The sequence below is a fragment of the Triturus cristatus genome, chromosome 10 (genome assembly GCF_964204655.1).
Source record: "Triturus cristatus chromosome 10, aTriCri1.1, whole genome shotgun sequence".
In the NCBI taxonomy this organism is placed as follows: Eukaryota; Metazoa; Chordata; class Amphibia; order Caudata; family Salamandridae; genus Triturus; species Triturus cristatus.
Genome location: NC_140593.1, coordinates 281,199,407 through 281,213,399, shown reverse-complemented (window position 1 = coordinate 281,213,399; position 13,993 = coordinate 281,199,407). Strand labels below are relative to the sequence as shown.

The 13,993-nt window shown below is 43.5% G+C and overlaps 1 protein-coding gene across 1 annotated transcript in view; it reads right to left on the bottom strand.

Moving 5' to 3' along the window:
* Nucleotides 1–13,993, bottom strand: part of LOC146789325 (ATP-dependent translocase ABCB1-like) — a 1,722,143-nt gene that overhangs the window by 26,021 nt on the left and 1,682,129 nt on the right. The window lies entirely within an intron of this gene.

Genomic DNA, 13,993 nt, shown 5'->3' with positions numbered 1-13,993 from the left:
GCAGTCCCCTCTATGCTGCCATCATAGAGTCTTTGTATGAAAGTATCATGGTCAACCGTGTCAAAGGTAACTGAGAGGTCTAAGAAAAGTAGTGCAGCAACGCCGCTGTGGTCAACTGTGTTCTTAAGGTCATCCCAGAAGGTAACGAGGGCAGATTCTGTGCTTCTTTCTGGACTGAGTCGTGTTTGGAAGTCTGAAAGTATGGCATTGTCTTCAATTAATTATGACATCTGGGCCAATGCTGCTCTTTCTATGAGGTTGCCCAGGCCAGGGCCATTTGTAATCTGTCTGTAGTTGTCAGGGTTCAGTAGGTACAGGTTTGTTTTCTTCAGTAATGGGTGTATGTAAGACATTGAGTACTTCTGGAAATATTCTGGTAGTTAAGGAAATCTTGATGATTCTTTTTACTAGTGTGGCAGCAGAGGCTGTTAGAATAATTGTCTTGAAGGTTTGTGGTGGACACAGGTCAGAAGGGCTGCCGGCAGGCCTGCTTGCTTTGACCATGTCCATACATTCATCATGTAAAATTTGCTGGAAGGAATATAGAGGCTGGGTTAGAGTAATCTTGGATTGCTGTTTTAGAAAAGGGTCAGTGCTGGTGATTTTTCTTTGTTTTAAATATGAGTCCAATGTGTCTGCTTTGGCTGTGTAACGATTTGCCAGTTTGTCTGTGAAATCTTGAATAATGGGATGAGCGGCTTCTAAGGTATTTGGTTCATGAAATTCAGTGTGAATTTTATAGAATTCTTTATATGCACATTTAGCATTTTGACTTCTGTCTGAATAGTACCTTTTCTTAGCTTTTTTGATAGCTACTTGTATAATCTGTTAAGTTTCTGTCATCAAAGTTTGTCTTGATTGGTGTTTGTTTTGAGCCAGGCACGTTGCAGCTTTCTAAGCTTTCTAAGCTTTCTAATTTGGTATTTTATCTATTTTAGCCCTGTATTTCTCCAAGGTGCCTGTTTTCTTTTGTTGTGTTGTGCTGTTTTTAGTGGTATTAGGATATCAGCAGCTTCCTGTAGCCACTCATATAGTTTTTGAACATAATTTATTGTGTCTATATCTGTACTGGATGTTATTTGTGTTTCAAATTGAGTTAGTTCCACATTTGATAAGTGGATGTAAGTAAGGTGGTTTTAGGTGTGTTGCTTTGTGTTGTGTTATGTTGGAAAGCAAGTAAATGGTTGTCTGACCATGTGACTGGAGTCATCGTTTGAAAGGTAATTAGTTCTGTATTTGCAAAAATGACATCTAGGTTGTGTCCAGCGATGTATGTGGGTTTGTGGATGATCTGATTGTTAGATGGGTCTGGAAACTCAAAAGACGCTGCCTCAGTGCGCAGTTACATGTAGACATGTAGCTCAGCGTCGACGTAGTTCCAGAAGTGAAGAATGGGGCCGCATATAAAGGCCACCAATACACATCTATATCCTCTCCTTCCTCTCTGCACAATCAGGTGTGGATGCGGAGCATTGTGCCTCTTTGTTCTTTACTCTAAGGAGTGAGTTTTCCTTCTAAAATGTATCCAGTGTGCAAGGGGACAAGTGACAGGGTTTAAGCTTTGTGTGGAGTGGCACAAAGAGAGGCCTGTGACAGACACCCCCCCACAAAGGAGTATCTCTGGTGTTTGGGTTTGGCGCATGATTCTAAGGCCTGCCATGAATCCGAAGGCCAGTTGTGAAGGAGATGAGGTACCGGAAGACTCCACACAGGTACTGCTCTAGTTCGAAGTCCAGTGTGCAGACCCGCTCCCGAAGTTGTTCTCAATGCAGTTTCTATTTGTAGTCAAAGACTTCAAGTAAGCCAATGAAAAACATAAATAGTCCAAACGGGACTCAGACCTTCCCAACGCTTTTGTTTTCCAGAGACGGCATGATGGCATCACTCTGCCTCCAAGCACTCTGCCTCCAAGTCTTGCTCACGTTCCACCTACGTACCAATGCACCTTACTACCTACAGTTAAAGTGGAGAGCACAGGCCCAGCAGGTGTTGGAAGAAGTGCACTTAGCCTAATTTGACCTTCCTCTGCACCTGCAAAATCGGTGACAGCAAGAAGAACATGTAACGAAGGACACAGTGCCACCGAAGGTGAAGTGTGTCTCTTAGAGATCATGGAGGAAGATGCTCCAAGGTATGGATTGTTTAACAATGTGATTCCTAGAGGTAACTAACATATCTACTGGGGGCACGCACGTCTTGGCAAGGATACACTGTGCCACCTCCGGATGCAGATGCCATACATGATTGGTAAGATGAGGCAGGCAGAGTTAGTCTTCTCTGTAGCTAAGAGAGGATGCCATCTGACTACCAATGGGGAAATTCAGCGATCATCACAGAAGGTCACTGAGACATGCGGTGCAGGGCTTGCACTGCTGGTTGTAGGGGTTAAGTTTGCTATTGCCACTCCAGTCTGTGCAACAGTAGGGAAAGCGTTGACCTGAGAAGGGGTTCACTATACGAGTCCCACTCCAGTCTGTGCAACAGTAGGGAAAGTGTTGGACTCAGGAGGGGTTACATTTACTATCCCACTCCAGTCTGAGCAACATCAGGGAACACGTTGGACACAGGCGAGGTTACATTCACCGTTCCCACTCCACTCTGTGTAACAGTAGGGAAAATATTGGACACAGGAGGGGTAAAGTTTAGTATTCCCATTCCAGTCTGTGCAACAGTATGGAAAGCATTGGACTCAGGAGGGGTTACATTTACTAATCCCACTCCAGTCTTGTGCAACAGTAGGGAAAGCTTTGGACTCAGAAGAGCTAAAATGTACTATTCCTACTCCATTCTGTGCAACAGTAGGGAAAGCGTTGGGCTCAGGAGGGGTTTAATTTTCTATTGCCACTTCAGTCTGTGCAACAGTAGGGAAAGCATTGGAAACAGGAGAGGTTACATTCACCGTTCCCACTCCACTCTGTGTAAAAGTAGGGAAAGCATTGGACACAGGAGGGGGCACATTTACTATTTCCACTCCAGTCTATGCAATAGGAGGGAAAGTGTTGGACTGAGGAGGTGTACAATTTACCATTCCCTCTCCAGTTTGTGCAACAGTAGGGAAAGTGTTGGACTCAGGAGGGGTTAAATGTATTATCCCACTCCAGTCTGTGCAACATCAGGGAAAGCGTTGGAAACAGGAGAGGTTACATTCACCATTCCCACTCCACTCTGTGTAACAGCAGGGAAAGCATTGGACACAGGAGGGGGCACATTTACTATTTCCACTCCAGTCTATGCAATAGGAGGGAAAGCTTTGGACTGAGGAGGTGTACAATTTACCATTCCCTCTCCGGTCTGTGCAACAGTAGGGAAAGCATTGGATTGTGGAGGGGTCAAATTTAGTATTGACACTCCAGTCTGTACAACAGTAAGGAAAGCGCTGGACTCAGGAGGGGTACCATTTACTGTTCCCATGCCAGTCTGTGCTACAGTAGGGAAAGTGTTGGACTCAGGAGGGTGAAAATGTATTATCCCACTCCAGTTGGTGCAACAGTTGTTCACTTTTATCAAATAACATATTTTAACACCTCTATTAAATAACACAAAATATAACTATTTACACTGTTAAAATTATATTTCTAAATTTAAAAAAATTTAAGAAATGACATAAGTATTGCATTAAATAAATAATTAGTATCAATTAAAGCAAATAATATTAATTTCATTGAAATACCACTCTCTCGGGCTGATTACAATGGTGATCAGACCTGCTTCCACGGTCCTGTCGGAGGCAATTGGACCGTCAAAGGTCTCTTCCGAAGTGATCGGTCCGACCACCGGATTACGATGCATGCATAGTGCAGTCCGACCTACCGCTGAAACACTGCAGACCCTGACAAACTGAGTCAGATCTGTATAGGCTGTACAGATTACGATGTGGGTTTTCGATGACCCGACCATGGCAGTCCGACTTGCTGCCTTGAGTCATCGGAAATGAAGAATTTGGGGTGCATACTCACCCCAATCCGGTTCTCTCCAGCAGTTTCTGCCATGTATACATTCCTCCAGGTCCCCCTACACTTCAGAAGTTGAACCCCGATGACAACGATCCTGCAGGCGCCAGAATACAGGAAAGTTTTTCTGCAGTATTTATTACCATTGACTGGACAGTGAACATTCTTCCACACTCCAGCAATGGGGTACGAGGTGCACAAGGCATACCCCAACATATGTTATGCAGGTGTGTACATATCACATTTTTCTGTGAGTTTTGTACACATTTGCAGCAACATATTTGGGGATGTGTCCTGTGCAATAGCTGTGACTGCTGTTGTAGCAGTGAATGTATCGTAAAATGGCAGAGGGAAGCTTCCCGGCCTAGACAGTTGGAAAGAGCTTGTGAAGACGCGGTGGGACAGTTACTCCGACTGGCATTGTAATGAGGCCCTATAATCTCTCAATCATAACAGCCAGCAATTGAAATGTAATTGAAATTAAAAAGCATAACATCTATTATATCACAAAATAAGTGACACCATTTTTAATAAATTATTAAATAAGTTTGCCTTTATTATTACTTAAATAACTTCCCACCATTTCCCTACCTACAAACAAAACAACAGATACCAAAAATATAACTTAACAAATATGCAATTCAGATATGGTACACTGCCCTTGAGAGCTTTCTCGGGAAAGTGGTCGATAGATAACCCTTCTGATTGCCCAACTTGTGGATCTACAAGCGAAACTGATTTACATGTTCTTTTTTTCTGTCCCACATATAAATTAATCAGAAAACGTTGGCTCCTCCAACTCTGTAGGAATTTGGGGACTACACAATGTAAGGTTGCCTACAGAATCTTGAAGACTGATACGTCATTACCTATAGTCTTCTCGGTATCACGCTATTGGCATGCCGTGTGGCGAAGGAGATGTTCCCTTCTTTTGTCTAATTCCTAGGCTTATTTAAACAGTTACTGATTTTATGTGTCACTGTTTTTACGATTATTTTAAAATTTTACTGTCTTATTGTTCTAATGAATTGCTTATGAACTCATGTAATCTTTATTGTACATACTTTTTAGCAATTGTAATATTTATTTTTAAATATGTATGTTTGTAAGGATTGATTATCTTTTATGGTCTATGACCGAAATAAAGATTACTTTGATTGATTGATTGATAATATAACAATTTTCAAAATTCTCAATTAAATAATTAACAAACTAACAATTATCAAAAAATATTTCTTTATTAACTTCCTGCCCTGTTCCCCTAAAAACCCAACCACCCACACCTATAATAAATCTTTAAAATTATAACAATTACACAATTTACATAATGAATTATCGATTAAACAAATAATTATAATTAACCAATAATTAATTATTTTAATTAACTTCCGACCCTTTACCCCTCCAAACACAACAACCCCCACCTGAAATATAATTAAAAAAGAACGTAATCATACAATTTACATAATTAATGATTAATTAAATAATTATTATTAATAAACCTTCATTATTAATCAATTTCAATTAATTTACTTCCCACCCTATCCCCCAAAAGCCCCACACCTGGCACCTAAAACATAAATTTAAAAAGACTTTAATTACACATCTTGCATAATTACTTATCAATGAAATAAGTAATAATTAAAAAACAATTATTAATTAACTAATATTAATTTACTTCCCTCCCTTTGCCCCTGCAAACCCCACAGCCCACACCTAAAACATGATTTAAAAAATAAATCAATTGCACAATTTACATAATTAATTGTCAATTAAATAATTAAGAATAACTATTAATTAATTACTAATTAATATATAAATAATTTACCTACTGCAGTCTTTCTCTACAAACTCCACAACCTGCACCTAAAACTTAACTTATAAAATACATTAATTCCACTATTTACATAATTATCATTTAAATAATTATTAATAATGAAAAATTATTGTTAATTAATTATAATTAATTTACTTCCCACCCTGTACCCCTACGAGCCCCACAACCATCGAGGACACAAAAAGTTACAATAAACAATTACATTAAATTTAAAAACAAAAAAATGTGTACAATATATAAAACAACATTTACAATTAAAATGTGCTAAAATAAATAAAAATAATTGAAACTACCATTTGCAATGCAATCGATCTCGTCTTTGGGACCTTACATGTATTTCGCTATGCAGCACATTAGCCTGGGTGCTGTTCTTTAGCATGGAGGGAATGTAAGCACCAAAATGCGTGACATGCCAGGTATGGGAACACATTGAGAGAAATATTGCCTTTCAACGGAAAATGGTATAGTCCAAAGCTCTGTTTTTAATATAAAATCAGGGTCTTTGGTGGTCATATCACTGAAAATACAAGATTTTTAAAAAATAATATTGCCTATGGGTGCTCGTGGAAGACAATTTCTAGGGACTGGAATCTAGAGAATGCTAAAGTGATTCTGGTATTTTACTGACCTCTGCTGGTCATTTTCTATCCAGAAAGTTAAATAGAGGCAGTTGAACAAGCAGAAAGCAATTCTGTGGGTTTTTTTCTGACCTCTACTGGTCGTTTTCTACCAAGACAGTTGAATAGAGGCAGTTGAACAAGTAGAAAGCAATTCTGTTTTTGTACTGACCTCTACTGGTTGTTTTCTATCAAGACAGTTAAATAGAGGCAGTTGAACAGAAAGAAAAGTCCCTAAGAGGAAGCAGACAAGCCCTAGGGCTGATCTCCAGAGCCCAAAAAGTACATACACATATAAGTATATACTTAAGTATATAAGAGAGGTCTCAAATGCTCGACCTTAAAATTATATTATAACCAATAATATTTTTGTATACGATATTAACAAAATAGATATTTATAGTATTGATATTAACAACAAAGATATTTTTGTAAATAATTTTATAACACATAGATATTTTTGACATCAATATTCTTGTCAACGATATACCTGAATCACAGTTTTTTGTGGATCGACATATCAAAAATTCGATATTTCTGCATCTCGATATTTTTTACTCAATATTTAGTCCAAATGCCTCATGTTTGATTTCTCTGGAATCCTAATCCTAATATAAAATCCTAATTTATTCAATTCTGAAAATTCCACTTTTAGAAAGTTGGCATTTTCTTATCTTAGCTATTTGGTGCCTGCAGCCTGACTATGGTCACATGACTGGGTGCAGTTTGCAATTGGGCGTTGTGTTTTCCTTCTAGACAGCAACACTCAATGGGAGCTAAGGTGTGTCTGAATGGGTCATCACTGGCAGGATGGGAGGGATGAGCTGGGCACAGCCCACTTACACTAAGCCCAGGCCGAGTACTCTGCTCCAACAGCAGAGTTTGCAGAGTTTTACCAACTCCGGGCTCTGCTGGGAGCGAGAAGTTGCAGAAAAACTCAGAGTCTGTGGCGGAGCGGAGTACGCCCCTCAGCCCGAGTCAGCCCCCCCACTTACCTTCTCTTCTGCCGTCTGCGGGCCACCCTCCTCCTTGCCGCGGTGTCTCCTTCTTGCTGTCGCCCTCCTCCTCGCGTCCCCCTACGTATTACGTCTTGCGTGAACTGCGCACAGTTTTAGGTCATCATAGTTGGGGACACACATGGAGTCAACGTTTTTGAGGGGAGCAGTAAGGCAGGATATTTGACTACAGTTTAGACATAACATTTAGCCTCAATGAGTTTGAAATTTCAGAAACAGCAATTTTTGACAGATGATGCAGGTGATTTCAAATTCACTAGGAAATACAATTGTGTGGAGATGAACTTGGCTGTTAACCATTTGAAGAAGGTTTGATGAGTGGTTTCCTCACTGAAGAGTTGGTGAGTGTTCTCTCTTACAATAGGGGTTAATCTTGTATAGATTTTGGATATTTTAAGTTACAGCTCTTCTTTCTCCACTTTTTCCATTTGTTTTTCTGGCATTCTATTAAGTTATTTGAATTAAACGTGGGTCAATGGATACATTGCGTATGATGAGAGGAGATCTAGTTTCCTGAAACTTTTGGAAAGTGATTCATAGCCAGTACATTTTTATTTAGCAATAATAGTACAATAAATCTGATCAACTTAAAATTTATAGTGCAATCATGTTTTTTTACTGTATACTAAGGGAGATTCTGCTGACTTCAGGACTGGAAGTCCCACAAAACATTGTTACCTGTTTTTCTGCGCTGCGTGCTGCAAAGCGCCCAGCCACCTCCCACAGACCGGGACATCAATGGAGATTCTGCCAACTACAGACCTTGAAGTCTCCAACCTATTGCTGTCTCAAAAGAGGAGGGGCCGCTCCTGCTTTCCTGTGCCGCAAGCCTCAAAGTTCCCAGCCACCTCCCGTGGCACAGTTTGCGTGACCAGCCTAAGGGCAGGCCCGTCCTGCACCCGTCAGGGCAGGGCCTTCCTGCTTAGCCTCGTGACTGGACATTGCCTGGTTTATTCATTTGAATTTCAATATCCTATTTCTGCCTGCACTGACTCTTTGCATGTTTGCAGATTAGCTGGGGTGGGACCTCACCCCCCACCAATGACTATTTGCCTGTTTGCACATTAGTTGGTGCTGAGCATGCTCCCTGCTCGCACTGATTTCTTACATGTTTGCACATTAGCCGGGGAAGAGTCTCATCCCCAGCAATGACTTTCTGCATGTTTGCACATTAGTTGGTGCCGAACATGGCCATTACCCGCACTGAATTTTGCATGTTTGCACACCTGCTGGAGTGGAACTTACCAACCTGCCCGAAATTACGCTCCCAGCAGTCCACTCAATCAGGAGGCTGGGCCGCTGCTCTTGATTTCATGATTGCACAGTTTGCCGTGCCTGAAAATCATTAGGGGGACCACAGTTCCCAGAATCTTTTACAGGCCTAGGAAGCTGCCATATGCCAGAAGTTCTTATGGTACTGCTAAGTTACAGAGTTGATCCTTGCACTTTTGCTGTGAAGGGAAAACGTAAAATGCCTGTACCAGCCAAGTCAAACTGTTCTTCTTCTTCATTGGATGGATATATTAAACGCGCAATGGGAGCATTAAATAAGGAAGTAGAGCATGTAAGGAGCTATGCGAAAGGAGCTGGGTTTGGGTCTGGGCCCATTTCTTCAGGAGAATATAGTGCAGAGGTTTTGTGTGACATTGTGCAGCCCCCTGTTCAAGGATTGGTCTCAGTGCTATCTTTTACCAACGATGTGTCTTTTGTAGATCCTGGACTGATTCATAGAGTTGACACCAGCTCACTACATTATAATGGCCCCCCTGCTTAGTGGAAAAAGTGCCAGCAACGAAGAAAGCCTGATCCACCCATAGCCCCCCCAACTTAACTATGCAATTGATTCTACCTCATTCAGCTCTGTAGTTAGACTCCTTTCAGAAGACTTTTTTGGACAATGTGAAGGGTGTTATAGAAAGTTGCTAGCACCTATATGTTTTTAGGTTGGTGACTACTGAAGAACGTTTACCTAGTGTTGAGGTAAGGTGTGTTATTTCTACTGTTACTCAACCTACCATGTTAAAATCCCTTGCAGGGTGAACCACAAAAAGTCACTAAATTATCTTGTGCTTAACCCTGGGTACTTGGCATAAAAAGCAGCCAGGCTCAACTTGGAGACAATGTGTAAAGTATTTATGCAGCACAGAGTAATAAAGTGAAAACATATTACAAAAATAAATCCTAAACCAACTTTAAAAAACAGAGTACATTTTAATAACTTATTTGACAACAAAACAACAAAAACCAAATCAATAGACCTGGAGGTATGAATTTTTAAAATTGTTACTAAAAACTAGCACCTAGAAGATCAAAGCGCCAACTGCAATCATCAAGTTGTGCAAGACCAGGTCAAATTCAAAAATTAGGTCTGACCGTGGGTGGATTATACAAAGTGGATTAGGTCCTGTCATAGCTTATGTGAGAAGTTGGCCTGGTATATGATGCTCACTAGTTAAAGTGATCACCTTGTACCATGCCAAGCAACCCTTATGGTGTGGTTGTAAGTCAACCTTTTCGGACTAGCTGCCCTAGTGGTAGCGTAGGCTAAGCAGTCTTTGAGGCTAAACTCGTGAAGCGTGTTAAGCCAGCTGTTTTACCAAATGTAACCCCCTTTTATACCAATGAAAGGACACCACACAGATATATATTCAAAATATATATGTATTTATTTCTCAAAGTAACCCCTAGTCTCTTTATGAGCACAGGAGCACAAATCGTCAAACAAGATTATCACAGAATACACAGAAGTTGCACGTTATATGGATAGGCCCTGGTGGCCACTCAAACCATATACTAAAATAGTGGTATAAGTACCACGAACAGAAAAGGAAAAAGGCCTAGGGTCTCTAGAATCGCTGGGCCTACAAGGAGCTAACGTCAGTTAGTGACCCGGAGGTCCACGGGTGGCGTGTGCAGAGCAAATAGTCACACGCGTGCTCCCATAGGTTTCAATGGGTGCGTAAAAAGTACAAAGTTACTGCAAAGGAGATCTTCCGGGTTGACTAGGAACTTAAGATTTGGAACACAGGCACTAGAGACGTATTACTACACATGGGCACCGAAGTACCAGCTTTACCTCACCCACAGGAAGCGGGTGCATAGGCCTCAAAGTGCGTCGGGTTTCTTCTATCTGTTCCGTGGAGCTTGAAGACAAAGATGCTGCAGGCGGTCGGTCCGGGAGAGATGCAGTGGATCCAAGAGTGGATCGGAGATGTTGAAGACCTGTAAGCAGAGGGGACAGTGTTCACAGTCACTAGCCAGTGACCAGCGTGGCACCAGGTGGGTACCAGGCAATGTCGGGTGCAAACAGGTGATGAGGGGTAGCTTGTCTCCGCAGCCACGTGGTCCCTGAAGGTCGACGACATCCAGGAGTCGGCTCACGAGCTGTCCCACGCAGGCTCTCGCTGTCGGCAGTGTCGGCGACTTGATCGAAGCAAACAAGCCTTGGCAAAAGCAATTGCAGGAGGATTCGGAAATCAGCTGTTGGTTCTGACCAGCAAGGTCAGAGGGATTGCTCCTTTGGAGGGGAGCAAGGGCCAGTCTGGAGCAACCAGACCAGCGGTGTTTGTTGTAGATTTCGTCGCCAAGATGGCCACTAGCCAGCGGGCCAGCAACCGGTTAGGCGCGTCGAGTGGCAAAATGCAGAAGGGCCCCACGCAGATCGTGGAGATGCTGGAGGGCTCACCTTTGGTGCAGATGCTGCTCGAGGGTCGGGCTTCTCAGGACCCAAAGCACAACTTGGAGGGAGCCTCGGTTGTTGCACTTGTCAGCTTGTCGTAGTCGTTCCAAGATGGCTGGCTCCACGTGTCTCGGTGCCTCCACGGGTCTCCTCTTTTCAGGGACTGTGGATCGGGCGGTGAGAGGTCTGGAGGTCCAGGTCTTGTCAGTCTCTGGGCTCGGGCTCCGGCGGGAGGCGGCGGCAAAGCAGACGGTGATTCGCTGGATGGTGCTTGCGTTAGCAAGGTGGTCACTCCCTGACCACAGGGGAGATTTTCTTCAGTCTTCTGTGCAGCAGAATGTCGAAGTTCCCGTCTTCTTCTTAGTTTCAAGTTGATTCCAGGATGTCTGAAGTCTTAGGACACAGCTCCTACCTTTAAGCGGATTCTAGGGGCCGGACTACCTGCTAGGTCCCTCCCTAAGGGTGGGACCAGGAAGGGGGGTGGTTACACCCCCAATCCTTTGTCCAGCTCGCCCCAGGCCCGGGACTGGTGTGCCCCAGGACCGGTTTGAACTGGCATATGCACCGAGGCTCCTTGTGAGCCACAGGTATGTCTGGTTTCTTTCAAGCCCTACCTGACCAATACACAAAATCCTGTCTGGGGTGGTGCACGCACCTCCCCTGGCAGGAAACCCTTTGTCCACACCTCCCAAGCTGGAAGGACTCCCAGCAGCAGGAGGGCAGACTTGTGTCTGTGGTGGCAGCATCCATTTTGTGGAGCTGAGGCTATGTCTGATTTTACCCGGGTTTCAGGTACTGTACATGTCGTGTCCCTCTAGAAGGGTGGAATGCTAACCCCGTCGCCAGAATTGGCGAGGGGTTAGTATTCCAATTCGTATGACACCTTACTCGACATGTTTTGATAAAGCCAAACCAAAGATAGCATTTAACCGCGAGGTTCATAATGCACTTAAGAGTATATGGTATGACGATATCTGGAAACAGTAGAAGGAAGTTGTTCCGACCACTGCAGACAGGCTCAGCTCATGCCAGAGCACCATCTCACATGGAACCAAGCACTCTGCCTTCAGGATTGTTAAGGCCTGCCATAGGAGTGACTTATAGGTTACCAGGTGTCCCATTTAAGGTTAGGTATAGGTATACTACACCTAAGTAAGAGGTGATTACACCAACTTACCCCAGCTGAGTGATCAGCCAGTTGTGTCAGATTGTTAGGCCAAGCCTGGGGTGGCATAATACATGCTGCAGCCCTTGGCAGGCCTTGGGTACACCAATGCCCTGGGTACCTAGTGTACACTGGTACAGGGGCTGACAGGGTGATCCACTTCCAATTGGTTATGCACCTAGGGTGCATAGTTTTAATTTAGTAGAGAGAACAGCAGGCTGGGGGTCTGATTGGCAGGCCCACAGCCTCAATATGTCAAAAACCAGTGAAGCAAAAAGCAAAAATTTGGGGTGACCATAGGATAGCAGACCCTACTCTCCTACACAACCCCCCCCAAACGCTGGGACATTAAACTAGCCTTGACCAGTCTCGTCTTCATGTCCTAAGTGGAAGTACCTGGAGAGACCATCTGCATTCCCATGGTCAGTACCTGGCCGGTGCTCCACTGTAAAGTCCATCCCCTGTAGGGAAATGGACCACCTAAGCAGTTTGGGGTTTTCACCCTTCATCTGATTTAGCCACAAGAGGGGCTTATGGTCGGTCTGAATCTTGAAGTGAGTGCCAAACAAGTATGGCCTCAACTTCTTCAGGGCCCACACCACAGCAAAGGCCTCCCTCTCAATAGCTGACCAATTCTTCTCTCTGGGGGTCAACCTTCTGCTAATAAAAGCAATGGGTTGGTCTTGACCATCTACATTAAGTTGTGACAGCACAGCTCCCACACCCAACTCAGAAGCATCTGTTTGGACAATAAACTCTTTGGAGTAGTCAGGACTTTTCAGGATAGGTGCAGAGCACATGGCCTTCTTCAGGTCATCAAATGCCTTTTGACAGCTTACTGTCCACTGAACCTTTTTGGGCATCTTCTTGGATGTCAGATCATTAAGAGGAGTCACAATGGACCCATAGTTCTTAACAAACTTCCTGTAGTACCCAGTCAAGCCCAAGAAAGCTCGAACTTGAGTCTGGGTGGTTGGAGGGGACCAGTCCTTGATGGATTGTATCTTACTCTCCAGTGGTTGAACTTGGCCTCCACCTACAAGGTGGCCCAAATATACAACCTTACTCTGCCCTATCTGGCACTTAGTAGCCTTGATAGTGAGGCCTGCCCTTTGCAGAGCCTCAAGAGCCTTCTTCAGGTGGATCAGGTGATCCTCCCAGGTGGAACTAAAGACAGCAATGTCATCAAGATATGCTGCGCAAAAGTCATCCAACCCAGTAAGGACTTGGTTCACCAGCCTTTGGAAGGTGGCAGGTGCATTCTTCAGACCAAAGGGCATCACCACAAACTGATAATGCCCACCTGGGGTTGAGAATGCTGTTTTGGCCTTAGACTCCTCAGCTAATCTGATTTGCCAATAGCCAGCTGTTAAGTCAAATGTGCTCAAAAACTTTGCAGAAGCTAGTTTGTCTATGAGCTCATCTGCCCTTGGAATAGGGTGTGCATCTGTCCTGGTGACAGCATTGAGTCCTCTGTAATCCACACAGAACCTCATCTCTCTCTTGCCATCTTTGGTGTGAGGTTTGGGGACCAGAACCACTGGGCTAGCCCAGGGGCTCTCTGAGGGTTCAATGACACCTAATTCCAGCATTTTATGTACCTCAGCCTTTATACAGTCCCTGACGTGGTCAGGTTGTCTGTAAAGTTTGTTCTTTACAGGCAGACTGTCACCAGTGTCCACAACATGGGTACACCAGTCAGTTTGACTAGGTATCAAGGAAAACATAT